The 21186-nt window shown below is 37.9% G+C and overlaps 1 protein-coding gene across 6 annotated transcripts in view; it reads left to right on the forward strand.

Moving 5' to 3' along the window:
- The window catches only part of ESRRG (estrogen related receptor gamma), a 595005-nt gene that overhangs the window by 482153 nt on the left and 91666 nt on the right, over nt 1-21186 (forward strand). The window contains exon 1 of one of the 6 annotated variants that reach the window (XM_037986164.2): nt 14121-14450. The exons of the other annotated variants lie outside the window; for them this stretch is intronic. The gene's annotated coding sequence lies outside the window, so the exon portion shown is untranslated. Of the gene's footprint in view, nt 1-14120; nt 14451-21186 lie in introns of those variants that run through there. 6 annotated transcript variants of the gene reach the window in all.

Consider the following 21186-nt stretch of genomic DNA (forward strand, 5'->3'; position numbering starts at 1 on the left):
ATCAAGCGGGAAAGTTACCTTAAAACATATGTAAACAAGCTCTAAGTTAAGGAAATAGACCAGGGTGAGTAGACCAACCTGAGCATGCCCACTTAATGTAGATCACAGAACGAGCTCCGCAGTAGAAAAATATGCCAAAAAACTTGAAAGTATAACCCGATTTCTTTAGGAAGGAAGTGCTCAAAGAGTCTAGATATACTTTTGTTCTTTGTAAGCAAAGTTATTTCAGAGTGATTTCCCTGAAGGTTGGTGTTAACCTGCCTAAAGGTTTGTGGTCAACAAAAATATTTTGAAAAAGCTCCTCAGTCACTTTGAAGTAGAAAGTCAATGCCTGTTCTGAAATGTGACAGGCTCTTCACCCCCAAACAGGTCTGAATAGAGTGGAGGCATGAGAGAATCAACTCTCCCTGCCATTCTAGTAGTTAAAAATATTAGAAACTATCTTCAATCAGTCTCTTGAATTTTTCATTTTACTCCTTATGACCAAGCTGCCTATAATAATCTAGCGGATTATATAATTACAAGACACCGAGAGGTCTGTTCATTTATCTGGGCCTTGGGTTCTGTTATGCATTTCTCCATTATTTCCCATAGTCAGTACTTTTTAAAACCTGGCAACAATGTCAACTTCAGTAAGTTAAGATGCTGTGCTCCCTTCACTGTTTGTGCTTCCGTTCCTTATTAAATGCACCAGCTAAACAGAAAATGCGGTATAAATATGTTTCATGAGTCATTTAAGGATTCAGCCAAGAGACATTGCAATTGACTTTTGAATCCATTTTTAGAACCAACTCTTTCAAGACTCTTCTCAACAGGAACACTTCCCCCTGCACTAGAACTGACAAGACTGTATGCATTACTTTATTTTGATACTGACATTTAAACAATAAAATAAAGCCATTTAAAACAAATAGTAGTGCTTTAAGTGTCTGGGCTGTCAAGATATCAAATTATATAACTTGGAAAAAATCAGAATTCATTGTTAATGGTATGCACTTAACACAAAGGGTCGCTGGAGTACTCACCAGATATATATTCAGCTACCATGTTGGAGCTAACAGGCTGTATTCCTTTAGATAGAATTGACTATATTCACTTAAATGGACTTGACTCTAGTACAATCACTGTATTCAAATGTCAAAAAAAAAAGAGAAAGAGGATGTCACAGAGGGTCACAAATTATGTTGGATTTTGACAGATTGTAGCCTTGCTTTACAAGAGCAGTAACATCTCATTTGTCACCGTTTGATCTGTAAGTGCGGGAATGGGAGCGGAAGGCCCTCCATCTCCGCCACAATTTAATCGCTCTGAGGCCGAGAGTGGTGGTGGGAGCCACCTGCCCATGCACCGCACTGCTGATCTGTTTTAATTTAATCGTCCGTCAGTTGGATGAAAGCATAAATCGTCTCTCTTTGATCTGCAAAATGGTGTGTTTTTGTAAAGCAGAGTGTGGAAGTCAGGGTGAAGGGACTTACAGTTTAGTGCAGCTTGGACAGTGTGGCCCTATGAAGACACCAAAGTTGCAAACCAAGCAAAGACTCTCCCATGAAACTTAGTACAAAGCGGGGAAAATGGCAGAAGGAAATCTATTTGTGCTAAAAGGTTAACAATAAGATAAAAGCTTTGTGCATGAGATATTGTTCTCAGAAAACTAAAACCAGTTCTCTCATTCATATCCATCATCTTTCAAATACATTTTCCGTTGTTAGTTTTTGTACGCTGGCTGCAAGAGAAGAAAAAGAAGAATGATCAAGGAATTTTTATGTTGCCATTCTGAATGGTCAGCATTATTAATGTAACCTGAAGTTTTCTAAGCAGGATGTGAACAGTAAAATACAATTTTGTTAAAATTGGTGTATGTAGAGAGGCATACACTTTTGAGTGAAACAAATGATACAATGATTGAACACAACAGTGTTTTATAACAGTAGTTATTATGAGGCTTTACGTGGTCTCATACGTAAACATTTTAAGGTGCTTTCCATGTCATTGTGTAGTCAGTTTCCCAAAATTAAAAATAATGTATTTTTATAAATAAAGAGGGGAAACTTCATAGCACCTCTGCCAAAAATAATTTGGGTCATGAAGAATTGTAACAATTTGGCACTTTAAAAAATAATGATTTCTTACTGCAGAGATTAAAGCGGTGGCATGGGGTTTCACACAATTAGTAGAAACGTCGTTGCCATAACCAGATGTTACCATTACAATAATATTCTTATGAATCCCATAAACAGAAAATTGGGGGCACATTACAAATCTTTATGCAGAAATTTTCCAATATATTATTTCAACTAAAGAAGAATCCATTTCAGGAAAAATTCCCAATAGTAACCCAGAAATTTCCAAAAGACTTCCCGTAGTCTGCAGGGAATCACTCCGCAAACCAAATAAAAATTCCCCCTGAAATCCCTTTAAGATACTATGGAAAGCAGAAACAATTTACAGTTCAATTCGAAAAGCTGAAAATTTCTTCACTGGTAATGGTTCTAATAAAATTACCAGCAGAGGGGAAGGTCCCTGAAGACCAGTTGAGTCATCCTGCTTATTCTGGCCCATGTATTTAGTTGGCTTTCCCCTTCCATAATTCCCATTAATGGCTTTTCTAAGCAGTATTTGCATAGGAAACATAAAGGTGTCTCTGCCACTTCCATTTATTAAGTTATTCCACTGCGCTGCTGCAGGCTCAGAGGTAAACATCACTGAGCTTTCAGGTTAAATAAGTCCCACAAAGCAGTTTTGGAAGAATCTGAATTTTTATTGTGGGATTTTGAAGAGTGTAAAGTAAACTGTGGTTGTGGCACTAACATCACTATGAGTGAAATGGGAGAGCAGATTATATGGATTCTTCCCGCCTTGTGGGGCTAAGCTCTGCTGATGTGTTTGGGCTAACACAGACCAGAGAAGTGGGGAAGGAAATGAGAAGGGAGGGGGGTGGAAAGGAAGGAACTGTAAAAAGTGTTATGTATACATTTTGGGAAGTGATAAAGAGTGCCAACAAGTTTCTTTGGATGACTTCTCTGTAACCCAAGATATCAGCTAATCTACTTAAATTTCATGACACCTGAGGATTGAAACAGTTCTATTCCCACCCCTTCCTTTCTTCCCTCCTTCCTCCCTTGTCTTCCTTCCTGGTTGAGCCAGAGTAAATGTTAGGATCATTAAATATATAGATTACCATTAGACACATCCTGGAATTCATCCTTTTCCTACTCCCTACATCTCGTCAGTTACTAAGCCTAGTGGATTCTACCTACACAGTATCTTTTGAACCCATCTCTTTCTATGCATCCCCTTTCCCACTACTTTAGTATAGATAATTTCCCTTTCTCACCTGGGTTACTGAAATAATCTCCACTAGTCTATGTATCTTTGGTGACTTGTGCCTGACCTGTCTTTTTTACTGCATAGGAAAAAATCCAAACTCCCTGGGAGTTATATAAGCAGCCATTCACAATTGGAACTTAAACATTTCTCTCGCTAGCCTTCTTTAGGCACCAGATGTTTTAGCCACTTGCCTGCTCATAGCATGTTTTTCATGCCTCCATATTTCTGCTTGCTCTTTCTCTCAACCTGGGATGCCCTTCTCACCCTCATCTTTGCCTGGAGAAGTTCAACATATCCAAAAGAAAGCACTTCTATTTTGTCAGTCATCAGGAAGAATTGTTTCTTGCTCTATATTTCCATAGGATTTTTTTTTTTTTTTTTTTACATACCTCTAGCACAGTACAAAACACATGACAGTGAGTTATTAGAGGTCCCCCAGCAGATTCTGGGCCCTTGAGGGCAGGCAGTAAGTTTTATTCTTGTCTCACCTCTTCCTCTCACTGCCCCTAAACCCAGCATAGTTTTGTGACCTGAGTCCATGTGCCATCAATACTGATGATAAACTCATTGGCAGCAGATTTTCCAGGAGACTTTCTTTGAAGGCTTATTTGAATTTCCTATGTGTGTTTGAGTGCACACATGAGTCCATGAGTGTATTTTAAATGTGTGTTACATTAAGTAGACTTTACATTTACATACACTTTATAAGATTTTGCGTCTAATGACACCCTGCTAAGATCTGGTATACCAATTGAATTACGTCTTATGGCTACTCTAGGAGAATCTGATTATTGATTTCTATGAAAATAAAACACAAGAAACCGACAGACAAATGGGGAGAACTTGCCACTTATATCAAATACCTGCCGTGCACCAAACTGTGTCTGAGATTACTTTTTTTTTTTTTTTTTTTGAGTTTTGCTTTTGGCTCTTGTTGCCCAGGCTGGAGTGCAATGGCATGATCTCAGCTCACTGCAACCCCCGCCTCCTGGGTTCAAGTGATTCTCCTGCCTGAGCCTCCTGAGTAGCTGGGATTACAGGCGCCTGCCACCACGCCCAGCTAACTTTTGTATTTTTAGTAGAGACTGCGTTTCATCATATTGATCAAGCTGGTCTCGAACTCCTGACCTCAAGTGATCCTCCCGCCTTGGCCTCCCAACTGAGATGCTTCTTGCAATGTTAGTTATTCCTCTCAGAGGCAGTACAATAGCTAGATCCCAGTTCTGCCTCTACCATTTTAAGGTAAGTACACCTGGGCACTTACTTATTCATTGTTTCCTTTTCTTTTTTTCTCACAGGTTTGTTCTAAGGAATAAATGAGTTGATACATGTAAAGCACTTAAGACAATGTTTTTCACATGATTAGTGCTCAACCTTATCAATAAATAAAATATACACACATGTACATATACATACACATATGTATTATTTATACACACACACACACATTTTTTTCTCGGCAGCACTTAGCTATCCTCATATCCTTACAGGTGAGGAAGTATTTGAGTATCCTTCTCTAAGTAACATAGCTAGCAGGTGGCAGAACTGGGGGAGAGGAATATCAAATTAAGTGCTTTAGACAACTTGTTTCTCCTATACTGCAGTGCACCTTCCCCTCAAACACTAACGATCAGAGACTGTTTAAGATGGTCTTATCACGCTATAGCTAAGTCAAATGAAAAAAAAAAAAAGTTCCTTTAAATATTCTTCAAATGCCTTCAAGCCCTGCAAGCTGCATCGACTTAGCCTATAATGGAGATGGGGAAATTAGGCAGGGATTAAGTTGGTTGATGGGCATATTGTAGGCCTATATTTTTCTCAACTCAGTGTTATCCTGTCAACAATGAGAATTCTGGTTTGGGCAATGGCAGCATCTTTAGAACCACTTTGGAACTGGAACAAAAAAAACAAAAAAATAGAAACACTGAATTTTGTGCAATTATCTACACTTTAAGGGCACCTTATGTTTTTTAAAGATGACAAGTCTATTTTAATAACTTATATTTCTATTGCTAAATGTATGACCACTAAATTGAAGGCACACCTGCTATCATACACCCTGCCTCTGTACCAAATGCCGTATAGGGAAATAAATGAGGGCTAGGCCCTTCTGTGACACTGAACTTCACTTTTGTGGAGACTGATCACTCTTGAGAGGTGATAAATGCCAGTGGAAAGGTACAGTAAGCCATCATATATTAAATATGGAAAAGTACTTTTAAATAATATTGAAACATGCAAAATACAAGCTGACAGCTACCACCAAATAGAAATGTAGGCCAAGATTTTGTTTGACAGAATTAACCCCTAATGAAGATTTTGACAGGAAATGCCAGAATATACAACATCTATGTTAACTAATGTGTCAGTAATTTTGCTATTTTTATACTTATGTCTCCTGTCTTTTTCATAGCAGATTATTTTAAGAAAAAAATAGACTAGTTATATCTAAAGTTGTTTTTAGCTAAGATTATTTAGTGAATCACAGAGTATTCCATTTTATTGAATCTGACTTAAGTAGTTAGGGATCCTACTTTTCATTTTTTCATAAAATGGATATTACTGAATTATGAAACTTCAGTTATTACTTTTGTTATTTCTAGAAAGAAGTGGAAATATAGGAGTACCAGGGACTATACTCATCTGGGGTTCAGGGCTGTGCTGCAGAAGTCGTGGCAACAATGAAATGTATTCTCCAGGGTGGATAAAGGTGTGGCCCACTCAAAGGCTCTCCTGAGACAAGTACAGAATAAGTGTTGGCTTCTTTGAGGGATGGTCTGTGTTCTTTTCATTTGACGAATGTTAATATGCCAGATATCGTGCTAGGCTTTAAGTTATAATCATAAACAAAAGCCAGTGCGATCTATGTTCTAGAAAAGCTTATAATCTAATGTGTAAGTCTGACATGAATCAAATAATCTCATGAGTGAATGTAGAATAAATGTAACTGGGAAATCCTATGTTACAGAGGTATATGATGTCATAAGTGTGTGTAATAGATTAACAAGCACGGCTGGTATGAACATCTAAGGTTCTACACATTACGACCTACTAATTTTTGATGGATTTGTTGCAAAGTGTTAGCTTTCATTGGAAATTATAGAGTACAAAAGAGAAGGTGAAAGAAAATTCAATGCCTGTAACCAAGAAAGATGCTCATATGTATTGGAGACCCCTATGCTACACAGAAGACATGTATATCATTTATTTGTACATCTTTCAGAAGATAGAATTCCTTCTCTTTTTTTGCTATATTGCTCTGGATACATTAATTTTGGAGGTGTTTTGTGAACTAGAGGAAATTGGTAAAGTGGTTTTTATAACAAGATGCAATCTGATTGCTTCATTAGATTTTAATAATATGGTTAGTGATTTCTGACTATTTTAAATGAGCTTAGATCCCCAAGAACCATCAGACCTAAGGAACTGTTTAACAGTGCCTCTGGTTGAAAAGGCAGATTAAGCTAAAGGTGGCCACTCACTAGTAGTAGAGCCAAAAATGAAACACTGGCTTCGAGTTCAGGGTCTGGGCGCTAGAATATCCACACATTCCATGCACAAGGGCCCAGTAATGTTGTCCAGTCCTATCATTTCTGTGAATTGGACTCCAGGAGCTCCAGGAAGGATTAGGTTAGGATTTGGTGAATCAGTGATTCCCTAAGAAGGTCTTAGGGTGTCTAAAAATGTCTTCCTCTTTTTCTTTCATCACTTAGAGGAAATTTACTTCATGATCCCCTAAGAAAGAAGACTGAAATGAATTTATGACCTGAATGCCTATATTAAATATTTGCCCCAAAAGCAATGAGACCAGGGCAACTATGCATACATGAAATACGCATTGTTTCAGGCACACATCTTCAGAATCTACAGTCATGGCAAAAGCAATAAAGGAGGATAATATTTAAGTTGATAAAAGATGCAAACATGGTTTTATTGGGTTTCTAAATTCAAATTAAAAGAATAAATATTTCATCAGTGATACTAATTAAAGATTGGTCAAAGATTTGTCTGTGTCTCATATAGCAAATACCAATCAGAACTGATTAAGAGAAGTAACATTTATTGGACTGCTCAGTTATAGAAAGAAATGATTACTATGAAGTCCATTTTACTGAATAATGGTTATTTGATTATAACTTGATTTTCAAATGACATCAGTACTCCTTGATATCATGCCACCCTCTTCTTTCAACAGAGTAAAATTGTGATCTAGGAGAAATAATGCTTTGGGATGTTTAATTATATAAACTTATTAGTGGTTTTATGTGATTACATGTGCTTTCAGTGTTTTCATTTGTTATCATCCTTGCTTTTTAAAAAAGCCATGCGAAGAATTGATTGCAAGGATTATGATATTCAGACACTTACCATTTGATCATCATAGTCATATGCTTCCTTTCTATTTTGTTTATACCTCTCATTAGATGCAAAATTCTGATAATAAAATAGTTGTGTTCTCAGTAAAAAATAGCCACTGCGAAAATAGGGAATAAAGGAGAAGGAAATGTAATATTAAGGTTGCGATTACTGGCGTGGGTGCTCTGGTCTATCAGATTAGAGTCGTTCTATAGTAAGGTCTAGGGAGTGGTGTTTCAGAAACAGGCATGAATATGCACACACAGAGTTGATGCTGTAACATCTCTTCATTCAGTTTCTTTCTTTCAAATATAAAGCATGTAAATTGCCATACAAACACCCACTCTGTCCAGTCTTCCTGACCATTGTGCTCACCCGGGATCTCATTTACTTTTATTTTGTAAGTTAGGCTGATGCCAAAGTGTTCTTGCTTGTCTACATAATAAATGTAAACAAGTGACAGAGAGGTCATGATGGTCAAACCTGTACTATTGTCAGTTTTAGTGGCCAGATTTTTCCACATCTAACTCCATCCACTTTTCTCCGGGCCAGGGTCATGGGGGTGTAGCATTCAGCTGGAACTGTCTTTAACCCTCTCAGGAGTCTGAATGTGATTGGAATGGACAAGATTTCTTTTATACTTTCCAGGTAACATGCTTTTATGAATGTTGAAATTCTTTACAGTTTCCTAAGGACAACAAAACCATTATGGGTTCAATTGCTATTATATAACAAGAGGGTTCCCTGTAAACAGCCTCTTTCAAGGATTCCCTAGAATATCTACAGATCAATCTGTGGGTTTATCTAATGATAAATTACCTTTCTCTGTTAACCAGATGAAAATATTCTCCTTTTCACCCCTCAACAGTGGTGCTGTGCAGTTATGTAGACACATGTCTACTTGAAGCCATTTTTGCTAGCAAATATATGAACAATGAAGAGTTAACATAATTCTCAACCTGACCTATGCATGCTGCTCCCACACTGTCTCTTTCTGTATGTATGTGTTACATACCAGGTACATTAAAATTCACATTTAAATTTCAAATGAGTTAAATACACCATTGCTTTCAAATAAGTGACTGATTTTTGTTCCTCTCATGTTATATTAATATTAATATTATGGAATCTTCTGTACCCTTGCGTTCCTTGCTGACTATCTGATAATTGGGTTGTGGGGGGAGTGCTGAGGGTCATCTTGTTTAGCTTATCTCTGCAAGAGAAAGAGTGGCCAATAATAAGGGAAAGCGGCAATAAAATGGTAACAAAAAATTGAAAAGAAGATTTAATCTCTGGCCAATTTGAAACATATCCTAGAGAATCCATAGAGAAAAAGATAAAGTGTGACTATGAGTAAGTTAACTAAACACATTACACTGTGTGAGAGCAAATGGAGTTAGTCCATTGTACATGTTTAATTTCCTATTAGTCTCTGGCGTTTACTACCACGTCTGAGTTGGGGCATCTGTAAATTCAGTTAAATACAGTGCATTGTCTAAACATATCACAGCTCCAATCAGTCACCCCAGCTGCTGATAAGAAGCCTCTTGTATTATTGAATCTACAATGGGGAGGCTCTGCAGGCACCAAGATAACAGCTAGGTATTTCACTTTTAAGTGTGTGGTGGTTGGGGTTGGGTGGGGGGAGTGAAGGAACCTAGCTGCTGCCTTTGCTGTTACAGCTCTGACATTTATTACTGCTCTCTGATTTGCTTTATACCAGTGATGTGATTTTGTTTTTGAATGTATTACATCTTTCTTCAGTTTTAGCTTAAACTCTGTGAAGCAAAGAGAAGGCGAGTAGGGGCAGCAAAGTATTACAAACAAAATCAGCTTTCTTGTTATTAAGAAGATAGCCAACATCTTCTTCAGAAGGGTCTTTTTTTTTTCTTCTTCTTTAATTTAAGCTCTCTCTATTGATTTTTGCTTTTCTTGCAGACTGGGTGCATAAGGATGAAACCCAGTCTTGCGTTTACTTTTCTCTTTCATAGTTTTATTGAAATTTTTATTAGAGTTCCTCTAATGATTGATCCTCAGAAAGCAAATTATTTTGGCTCTAATGAACTAGAGGGCAGGTCTATGCATAATATAACAAATATATTTCCCGAGTTCCACACAAAACTTTTCTTTCCTTTTGTTATTATTACTTTAATCTTGTATAATTATAGTACAACAACCATCTTACTATTGGAGACAGTATACATAGACACATATGGTTATTTTTAGATATAATCCTCTTTTACACCTTAAAAATTTACTTTTGCAAGGGAGATGTTAATAGCTATTCTCATTCCTGAGAGACATTCTCATACCCTTTTCTAAAATCTTACTCAGATACTGGCTAATGTGTTGTGTGAAGATCATAATGTTACCTGTTTCACACTTTGTTTTTTTTTAATAGAATGATTGATAATCTTTTGCAAACTGCTCCATATGTCTAGTATTAGCATATTGTGAAAGTACAGATCACATTGCCTTCATTTGATTTTATGAGTTTATATTTCCTCTTTCCCAAACAGATGTTTTACTACAGCTGCTATTTGTTTAGCAAATTGGTTCACATGCCATAGTACTGTTTTCATATAACATTGCAAATCTGACCAACAATATTAATGTGAAAAAAAAAGAAGAAAATAGAAGACTCCTTTAGTAAGTTCTAACTTAAGCTCTGTTTCTTGGTTACATTTACTGGCCTAGTTCTGCGCTGTGTGTTTCTTTACAGTCACAGCCTCATTGTACACACATATTCATACCTCCCACTCATATAAGCATCTCCCCCTCCTCCTTCCATCCACCTGTCCACCTGGTAATGAGCCAAAGAAGCCCTAAAGCCAGGCAGAGGGCTAGGGTTTCAATATATTCCAAAGATAATTCGTCCTACACAAAAATGCTACAGTGTATTTGCTGAAAAATGATGATATACTTTGTGCTTTTAAGTCAAAAAGGTCAAGAATGCATGTTTAGATCAAGGAACAACAGGTAAATATTTTAGATGATACAGGCCAAGGAAAAGAATGTATGCAGGGTGGTTAGGGCATGGATGCTAGGTATTAGCAACAGATTATTGGATCAAGAAAGTGACCCAATCCCATTCTAATGTCATAGGATGCACTTTTATGGAAAGGTCACTGTTTTTTAGAGATGAGGTTGATGATCCAGTTATGAAAGCCCTCGTAAGCCTATATGCCCCGTATTAAGCTATTGTCTCTCAGCTCTAAACCCACTCTTCTTCGTGATATGGGGGCTGGGATTCAGGACACTAGGAGAGAGAAAGGATTTTATCCTTGCGTCTGTTTCCCATTAACTTGTTCCTGACAGTGCCACTCTAGCAAAGACCCATTGCCCTGACATTGACAGTTGGCACAGTTTCTAGCTTTCTGTGGCACTCTCAGATCAAGTCCCATTGTGCACTTGGGAAAGCCGAGCACTGGCCAGTGCTTTCACTCCTCTGATACCTGTCTCAGTCTAACAGGGCCTCTTCACTGAGCTTCTAGATTCTGATGTGCCGAACATTTCCTTTTATTCCCATAATTTCCAGAGGCAGTAGTTGCTTCCCGTAGTTCCAATCCCTGTTCAGTTTTTGCTCCTGTAATTCTCCAACACCCTTTGAACCAAGTTTTCATATTGAATTCTCCCTGTTGAAATGCCTATCGTGGTTTCTGATTCACTGTCTGGACTCTAACAAAGGTGGAACTGCGGTTTCCTAATTTTATTTTACACTCTTTCTTTTAATGTCACATCTTCATTTCCTCACAGGATGCTAGAATGTGTGACTACGGTGTGATGGCCTAAGTTAAACAATTTTTCTTTTCTTTTCTTTTTTGATTCAGAGTCTCACTCTGTCGCCCAGGCTGGAGTGCAATGTCACCATCTAGGTTCTCTGCAACCTCCGCCTCCCGGGGTTCAAGTGATTCTCATGTCTCATCTCATCCCGCCGAGTAGCTGGGATTACAAGCATGCACCAACATGCCTAGCTAATTTTGTATTTTTAGTAGGGACGGGGTTTTGCCATGTTGGCCAGGCTGATCTTGAACTCCCGGCCTCAAGTGATCCACCCGCCTCGGCCTCCCAAAATCCTGGGATTACAGGCATGAACCACCGCACCCAGCGATTTTTCTGTCTTCTTTATTGGGAATCTCCAAGTTTTATATAGTGGCTTGAAAATTACTGAGGTCAGTGAACAACTGTCTTTGGGTTTTTATTTTTTGTTTATTTCTCCAACTTAAACTGATCTGCAAAGAAAGATCTTTTGTAGAATATTCACAGGGTCTTTAGCATTCAATGGTGTCTTTTGTTCTGGTGAGGATTTAGTACAGATCTCTCCACCTCTAGCTAAGTCAAACCAGATAAGGCAGATAGGTAAAGTTATAACAAATATTTGCACGCTACTTCAATGAAAGTTAGGGTCAGTTCACAGATTGTGTCAGTCTTTTAGAGAATGGATGCATAAGATAATTTTGAAAAATTTTGTGTAGAACGTGGACTTTGAGTTATACTTTAAAATAAGCAAAGGAGTTTACTGTTAAAAAATGAGAGAGAATGCTAATGAAAATGAAATATTTTTAAACTACATAGATTAATTTCCTTCAAAAATGTCATTTCAACACCTTTAATGATTAAAATGGGATTTGTTGTAATATCAAATATAAAATCAAGAAAATGAATGTGTTATTCTGATCAATGTAGATAGCAACTAAATTCAGTAATTCAAATAAAAAGATAACGCTTTAAGATCGCTATTATCAGATTTTGCTACCTATAGCAATTGAATTAAAAGAGTCTCTCCATCTATATAGATGGGGTTGTACAGATGTAGCTTAACACTAAGTTATAATACAGCTGAAAAACTATTTGTCTTAGTTTCTTCATGTAGACAATGAAAACAATGTCAGATTATTGATCAAGTATTAAAGACTAAATTAATTTAGTCAATTTGCATTTATTTTCTGAACCTTGAGCTTGTGGAAAAATCATTTCAGTGTTCAGTTACACTGTGAAGATATTGCTTGACTATGCAATTCATTGAATCATTCTTTTGAAAGCATAGTTCATAGTAATATATAGTGTATGTCAGGGAAGTTCTTGTGAAATTTTAGAATAATCCTTGCAGATCTTCTCTCCACTGCACAAATCACCAATCCACTTGGGAACATTTAACCCAGAATAGATAATCCAGGGAGCTTGGTGTTAAAATGGCCAAAGCGTTCCAGGTCAGGCTGGGGATTAAACTGACACAGTAGTTCATGGAAAAATTCTATTAGCACCTGTTACAGTTGGCCCTAGTTCTGATTTTCTTATCCCAGTCTTATTGTTTGAAAAATGTAAAGAAACAGATTACACTTGGTATTGATGAATCTTGCCTTCGCAAACAAAATTTTAGTTTTTGCATTATGTTTTGTATCAAAAGCTTATTACATGTATGTACCTAGCACAGTCACAAAGTCTTTCAGGCTCATGGCAAGTGAGGGTGTGTGACCATTTAGCCTCCTCTAGTAAATGTAATGGAAAAGTAACCATGTACAACATAGTTACTCCTAGTGTTTCTACAAAATCCCTGAAAATGTTGAAAGCTGCCTTCAGTACGGCACTTTCTTTGCTAATGGGAATGATACCCTTAACTGTGTGTGAAATAACAACTATATTTAAAATTGAGGAATTTAAGCAGAACACAGAAAGGCTAGGATTTACTCAGACATTCCGTACATTTTTATCCAATGCTTATTTACTAGCTGTGTGATCTTGGGCAAGTCATTCAACCATTTTAAGTCTTCATTTTGTTGTTGTTAATTGAGAGGATTTTCATAATGCTCCCAAATCCCTTATCAATTGTAGGGTTTTTAAAGATAAGTAGGGTACTTTTTAAAAATTCCAGAATGTTACAAAGTATATTATAGAAAGCCTGGCAAATAACTAATTATAATTAAGAAGTTATAAACATAATACTCTTTTTTGAACTTGATGCAAGCCCCTTCATCTATGCCTTTATTTCCCCTTATAATTCTTAAGTAACATCTGCCTCCCGTTGTGGTGATTAATGAAATAATCTTCTACCTTGTGGGCAAGAGGGGAATGGGTCCAACAGCTCTTGCAAGGGACCTGGGAAATACGCCACTGAAAAGAATGCAACTTGCACCAAATAGGTAAATCTCAAAGCCACATTTCTGCCCTGAATAAGGGCACCCCCTTGCTTATTCACTTTGAAGTCTTCTTTCTCGGTCATAACCAAGACAACTCGCGAGAAGGCATCCTCTTGAGGAAATGTGTTAAGTCTTATCCGCACTTGTGTCTCTGATGCCCTCCCTCCAGCTTTCCTCTCTAGTATGCTCGGAACCCCGCTCCTTCGCGGCGGTGGAAGGCTTTGGTTTCTGTTTGAAGCCAGGCGTCGGCTACGGGCGCGCGCAGCGCCCTCCCCAGTGTCTCCGAGGAAGTCCCTGGGAGTCTGCGGAGGGAGCCCCCGGGAGACCCAGCGGTGCGCGCGGGCCGCCGGCCGGGTGTCCTTCACGGGGCGTCCTTTCCACCCAGCTGTCCATGGAGCGAGCAGAGCCCCTGGCCTGGCGCCCACCCGGGAGCCCGGGGCAGCCTGCGGGTGGCAGTGGGCAGGAGCCCGCGCTCCGAGCCGGCCTTGCTCCCCCACCCGCTGCTGCCTCCCGCGCTGCCGGTCTTCCGAGGCCTCCGCCAGGGCCTCAGCAACCAGCAACCAGCAACCTATGGGAGCCCAATCCAGGCAGAGAACCGGGGAGGAACGCCGAAGCAGCTCTTTCTCCCTGGTAATTTGAGATACTATTTTATCTTTAACAGTCTGTCTTCAGACGGGAAAGATTGGGCTGAATAAATGTGTCCGGGAAACAGTATGCAGCCTGCGTCCAACCAGAGCACCGCAGTTGTGTTCTGTGACCCGCTGTGAGGCCGGTCATTCTGCATTGTTTAATCTTGATGTGAGTACATTTCAAAACACGGAATTACATCGGGAAATCAGGGTGAAAACGACATGGTCCCTAATTGTAAAGTTCTTTCACAGGACTTCAGATAAGTGCAGTCATCTATATACCTCGAGTGGATTTATTTATTTATTTGAGATTTTTTTTTTTTTTGAAGACTTTATTTTTAAGATAACTGCTGGGTGCTGGGCTTAATACCTGGGTGATGAAATAATCTGCACAACAAACCCACATGACACAATTTTACCCATGTAACAAACCTGCACATGTACCCCTGAACTTAAAACTTAAAAAACAAAACAAAACAAAAACCCAGCACTTTTAGGTTCACCTGAATTGAGCAAAAAGTACAGAGAGTTCCCAGATATCCCCTGACCCCCCCCCACCTTCGTCCATACCCTCCCTCATTATCAACATTTGCCAGTAGACTGGTACATTTGTTAACAATTGATGAATCCACATGGATACGTCATTATACCCAAAGTCCATAGTTTATGTTGAAGTTCACTCTTGGTGTTATACATTCTGTAGGTTTTGACAAATGTATAATGACATGTATCTACCATTATAATATTACATAGAATGGTTTCAATGCCCTAAAAATCCTCTCTGCTCTGCCTATTCACCCCTCCCTTCCCCAACCCCTGGCCAAAATGGATTAAAAAATTATCTATCTATCTATCTATCTATCTATCTATCTATCTATCTATCTATCTATCTCTCTATCTGTCTGTCTGTCTGTCTGTCTATCTATCTATAAATAACGTATCAGACCAGAAGTTTCTCCCTAATTAGTTGCTTGTTTTCCTCATGGACGGCTTCCGGCTCATAGAGAAGACATCATAGCATGAAGCATTCTTCCACAGTTTAGGTTTTGTTAACAGGGGCTATTAGTGTGTGTGATTTTTTAATCCCCCTTCTGCTGAGGGGCATCTCCAGCCCAACCAGTTTTAATTAACAGGGAAATGCTCACATTATTTTGGTACACTGATGATAGGCGAAGCCTAAGTGGAAGTCACTTTGGTGTCCCAAGGGATTTCAGTGTTAAAAATGCATAGGGTACCTTTTTCTTCTCTTTCTTTCTTTTTTTTCCCTGTTAATTCTCCTCCTCCATGAACTCCAGATAAGCAGCAGGCCCGAGCCAGATTTCATTACTATCACGCACTCTTCATGGTCATCTTTTAATATTTGAAAGGATCATTTGTTAACTGGAAATGGTCAATTTTTTTTTCTTTGGCTTTTGAAATATAATTTTCAATTTTTAATTTGATTCATTTAGATGAAATCATTAATCAGGGTTGAAACTGAGTTAATTTTCTGGAAAATAAATGAGGTTGTTAGAGTGAACATTATTAAGTGGGCTCTTTGTAAGAAAGGGATAATAGCTGAAAATATGGAATACTTGGAGAACTGTAGCACTTGGGTAAAAATCGAAAAGATTTTTTTTTCCTTGTTAAGTGGAATAATTCATTTTCAAAATTAGATCAGAGGATTTTTAGCGTTAAGCATTATAAACACCCCATTAATTATATTAGAAATTGTAAATAGTAAAGTTTCAAGAAATTGTAAGGAAAGTACACTGTGTAAAGTTCTTGTTGTGAGATGTTAGGACATATAGTTTCTGATGTGGTTTTACCCTTTCTTTTGAAATGACTTGTGAACCAGTACTGGTTTTGGTATAGTTTATCTCTTGTGTCTCTGTTTAGATTTTCAAGATCTTTAATTGTGGGTTGATTATAAAATAAATCAGAAAAAGTTTATTGGAACCCCTTGTGAATATCTAAACCTATAATATTTTTTGTTTTCTGACACTTTGCAATCTGATTTACAACCAATCTCCTTCAGATAATCTTCTTTTTTAACTTCATGTGCAATACACGTGACTTCACCTAAATTCCCAGATCCCTCTTGTACTCAAGCATTCAATTTATAACATATTATTTTAAATGTTGATTATTTAATATTTCTTTCTATAGGTATGTCTTCTTGCTTAGCTAGATTTCAAAAGCTTTGAGTGTCAGAATTGTGTCTTTGTATACCATATGCTGTTCTCTACACACAGTAGTCATTAAATTAATTCTTTTTGACTGATTGACTCAGTGAATTATGGGAAACTGATGAGGTATACAAGTAGCTTAGAAGCAAACCCAGATCGCAGACCATATCAAGCCTCTTTTTTTTTTCTCCAGCCAAACCTGGATCAAGTTTTAGCCATTAAAGAAGAAAACATATTTCACTGACTTGCTGTGGGAGCACAGCATGACTTTAAGTGATTAGGACGGTGAGCAAAATACCCTTCCCAAGAAAACAAAAAAAGCTGAGATTTGGCCAGACATTCAGCCACCTCAATTCACCATTTAAGTAAGATGCAGGTCACTGGAGAATTCCCTGCTCACTGTTGCTTCTAATTGTTGCCTCCATTTCTTCATTTCCCGCAGTTTCACAAGGTGGGTTGTTCCATATGAACAATGTCTTTCAGGGATTTTTGTTGAATATTCTATATAGAGAAGTTCCCATTAATGCAGTTCAAGAGATTTTTTTTGGGACTCCCACAAATGCCATATCCATTTGCAGATGCATGTAGCAGCCACAGTCCACTCAGCCACCAGGTTCTAAGCTAACCTGCTTAGAGCTTAAATTTGGCTGGCAGGATGAATTACACCATCGATTCAACCTGTCTATATGTTTTTCTACTGTGTTTCTATTCACAGTTCTATATTTCTAGTCCTATAAAACAATATAAATGGAGGATTAAATTGAAATATTGGTCTTTAGAAGTCAACATGTATCTCGAAGATGCCCTTCCATTCCTTGATCTTGATAAGTTAATATGTATGAAGTATTCAGGGTGGTATATGTTCCACAATAAACATTTAATAAGTGTTAATTATTATTATTATTACTCGCTGAAACAATAAAGAAGGGAAAAGCCTATATGGGTTGATAGTTATATTGTGGGATATTGTATGTGAATGTGGATGTACATATGTGTGTCACCCTTCACACTGTAGGTTGAATGAAGTTCTTTCTAAAATACGAGTATGATCAAGTCACTCATTTTCCGTCGTCGTCTTTTATCCACACCACGTCACTGCTTAAATTCATCAGTGACTCTAGAAGCATTATAAGCTGATATCTCCATTTCATTGAGTGATTTCTCAAGATCTACAGGACCAAGTCCCTTCATACATTTCACATTTTGTAGCATCTCAGTTATCAATAATCTACATTTCCATATCAGCACTGTCCAATAGAACTTTCTGCAGTGATGGGAATGTTCCATGACTCCACTGTCCAATATGATAGCCACTGACAACATGTGACTGGGAAGCGTTTGAAATTCAGCCAGGGTACCTGAGTAGCAGCATTTGAAATTTTATTTTATTTTAATTAAATTATATAACACATGTTGGAAAACACAGTTCCAAATGCTGTTTTTACTTGCTTTTCTGCCACAGCTGTTCTCTGTGACTGAAATATCCTGCCATCTTCTTCATGCACATAGACACCTTGGCAGCTCAACACAGTGATGCCTGAGTTCCTTCTTCGACCTCTCCAGAAACAATTCAATTTTCTTTCTTATGTTCCTTCTAGGGTCTAGCCCATGCTTTTATTAAAATGCAAACATTATATAGCTGTAATTATTTTCCTGTGTACCAGCCTGACTGTGACTGTGAGCCCTGGAAAGAATGCTCTGGTATTGTCCCATGCCTAGCACAGTGCCTGGTGCATAATAAGCACATTGGTACACATTTGAATAAATTGAATTGGGTGACTATAATGAGGCCAACAGGTAAAACCAATTTCTCTTAGCTGTAATAGGCAATTAAATATGGGTAAAGGTGTGTTCCATTTATTACTATTATTGTTATTATTATTATTGGATGGGGAAATTTTAAATATTTAAAAAAGATAACAGAAAATTCTGTAGTTGGTCAGCACTTCTTACCTTTATCACAAACATGGTAGATCTCCAAAGGGCCAAAAAAAAAAAAAAAAAACCCAATATGTATCTTTAATTAATTAACCTGTCCCCCTCTGGTATTTGCAATACATTTAACACTAGGAATTTTGTAGCCTTAGTACTCAGGATGCCATGGCCAGATCAGATTTGGCCCAAGTCATATTGTAGACAGATGCAAACATATGCCACTGATTGCAAAAAAATTAAATTTAGTTACTGTTTGGACGAGGAAGCCTAAGCTGGGATTCACTTATTTCGAAATTGACTGCATTGTAATGGTTTAGCCATCTGTCCCCCATGTGAAACGTTCATCTCACATATACTTGGAGCATTGATATTGGCTAGTGGTGTTGGCCAAAGTGAATGCAAATGTTTAATGTTCACAAACAGAAATTGGTTTAGAGATAGCTGGTCTGTTCTCCTCCCACTTTCCCTCCCTGCACTCCCAGGTCTTTAGACATTGTAGAATAAAAGTGAAGCCAGCGGAGGAGTATAATGGCTTAGCTTTAACTTCCTTATTCCAAGGGAGGCTCCCTAGGTCAGTTTCAATCCCTTTCAAACATCCTCCTCTGACTTTGAAGAGAGAGCACTACCCCCTCCATCTCTGAAGCTGGGCAGTGGCCCTTTTTGTTTTCACGCACTGAAAATGAAGTGTTCACATGAGCTCATTTACAGAGAGTGGAGTTGGCAGTCTTATCAGGAGAGGAGAAAGAAGCCCTGAAGATGAAAAGCTCTCACGGTGACAGAAGTCTTTATTACTTTGGGCAGTAATGGAATGCAGTGTACACAGGGTAAAGTGACGGCTACCTAGAGCATTTAGGGAAAACTAGAGCAGTGATCGTGTTTTATGTTGTTCCTCATTCGACTTTCTCAGTGAGTCGGTTGACCCCAGGGATGGGACTTGTTCAAGTTGGAAGCAATGTAAGAAACGTATGTTCTTCAGAGTAAATGAAGTTGCCGCAGTCCCTGACTGCTGTTTGAATTGGTTTTGGGGCAGCATGCATCAGAATCATGCATATGAAGCATGGCAATAAACCCTTGTCTTTTCTTCTACACTGCTAAAAACACCCAACTTGTTGCTGCGTTTTATTCTTAAAGTCCTATCGTTTTTCTGCCAAAATTATGTGGAAAAAAAAATGCTATTGATGCTTTAATTGTTTTCATAATCCGGCATCGTAGAAAATAAAATTGGCAGTTGATCCCAGGGTCTTTGAGGGAGTTTAAGCATAAATTCAGCATTCTAAGGAATCAGAAGTTGAGAGGAAACAGCCAAGAATACCCTTAGCTTTTTCACTGAGTTGTACTTGAATAGACAGCTAATTAGGCTTCCTCAAAATTTATTTGTCTCTAGAAATAGAGAAAAGGTGCTAAAAGCATAATAGAAATGAAATGTGCTGCACCCTTTCCGAGAAATTGACATTTTATGCATTTGACATTTGATACTAGCAGTTTATTTTTTGAATTATTTGATATTTAATTGTTTAAAATAATTTAAACAGGTTCTTTTGGTGCATATTTCTCAATACATTTCCAGAATATATTTTATCAAGTGGAAAAATAAATAAATGCAATCATAATTGATTCTGCGAGAATATAGCAACTGTGCCACGTTGGAGTTTCCTACTTCTATATGTATCATGCCCTGTCATTTTGGAGCTAACCTGAGTTCTTAACATGATGAGCACTGAGTGCCATGAGCACTAGATAATTTTAAACCTAAGTAAGCCTTCTCACGTAATAATATCAACTTTGAAAAAATGAACTATGTTTTCTATCATTAAACATTTTTAAAATGTGCTATATAATGTTTAGTTTTAATCATACTGGTTTTAAAATTTTCAAACATTTGTCTAGAACAAAAAAAGTCCCTGTCTTCTTTCATAGAGGAAGAAGAGATAGATTTCCTGCTCTCACACAAGTACTTGCAGAATATTTCCTTGGGGAGTTTATAGAAACATCACCTCTAGCCATAGTCTACTTTCTGCAGGATGGTTGAAGTGGTTGCCTCTTGTGATATGACAGATGCTAGAAATACTCCAGGCCTCAAAATATCTTCCCTACCAAGGTACTACTGAGTCCCAAAGTTCTACCACTAAAGATGAATTTCTTTGCATTGCAATTGTTTTCTTCTTACATGCATCCTCCTGGAAGGGAGTGAAATGAAGGCCATAGATAATTAACATTTACTGAGTGTCTGCTGTGTGCCACGTAATGTGCCATTTAGTGATGCTGTCTTTCTAAATCCTAAGTCTTTAGGAGAGGAGGAAGGTGATAGTGGTGTCAATGAACTATGTATGCAAAGGTCCCATAGCAAGAAAGCGATAGAGCTGTGATTCAAACTCAAACCATTTTTTTTTCACTTCACTTTATTTTTAATTGAGTGCTCAGATTTCACTAGCTGGTTCTGGATGCTGAGTGCTCTGGTTAGCTGATGAGGTGGAGGTAGAGGACCACTTTAAAAGGTAGGGTTGATAGAAGACAGTCTGCCTAAGGTCTTCCCTCTAGATTAGATCCCTGGCCATGCAATAGGGCTGATGGCAATATTGAGCAAATAGATATTCTCAGGCATTTTGCTATCCTTAAAATATTCCAATTTGGAAT

Source organism: Chlorocebus sabaeus, chromosome 25, assembly GCF_047675955.1.
Source record: "Chlorocebus sabaeus isolate Y175 chromosome 25, mChlSab1.0.hap1, whole genome shotgun sequence".
Lineage (NCBI taxonomy): Eukaryota > Metazoa > Chordata > Mammalia > Primates > Cercopithecidae > Chlorocebus > Chlorocebus sabaeus.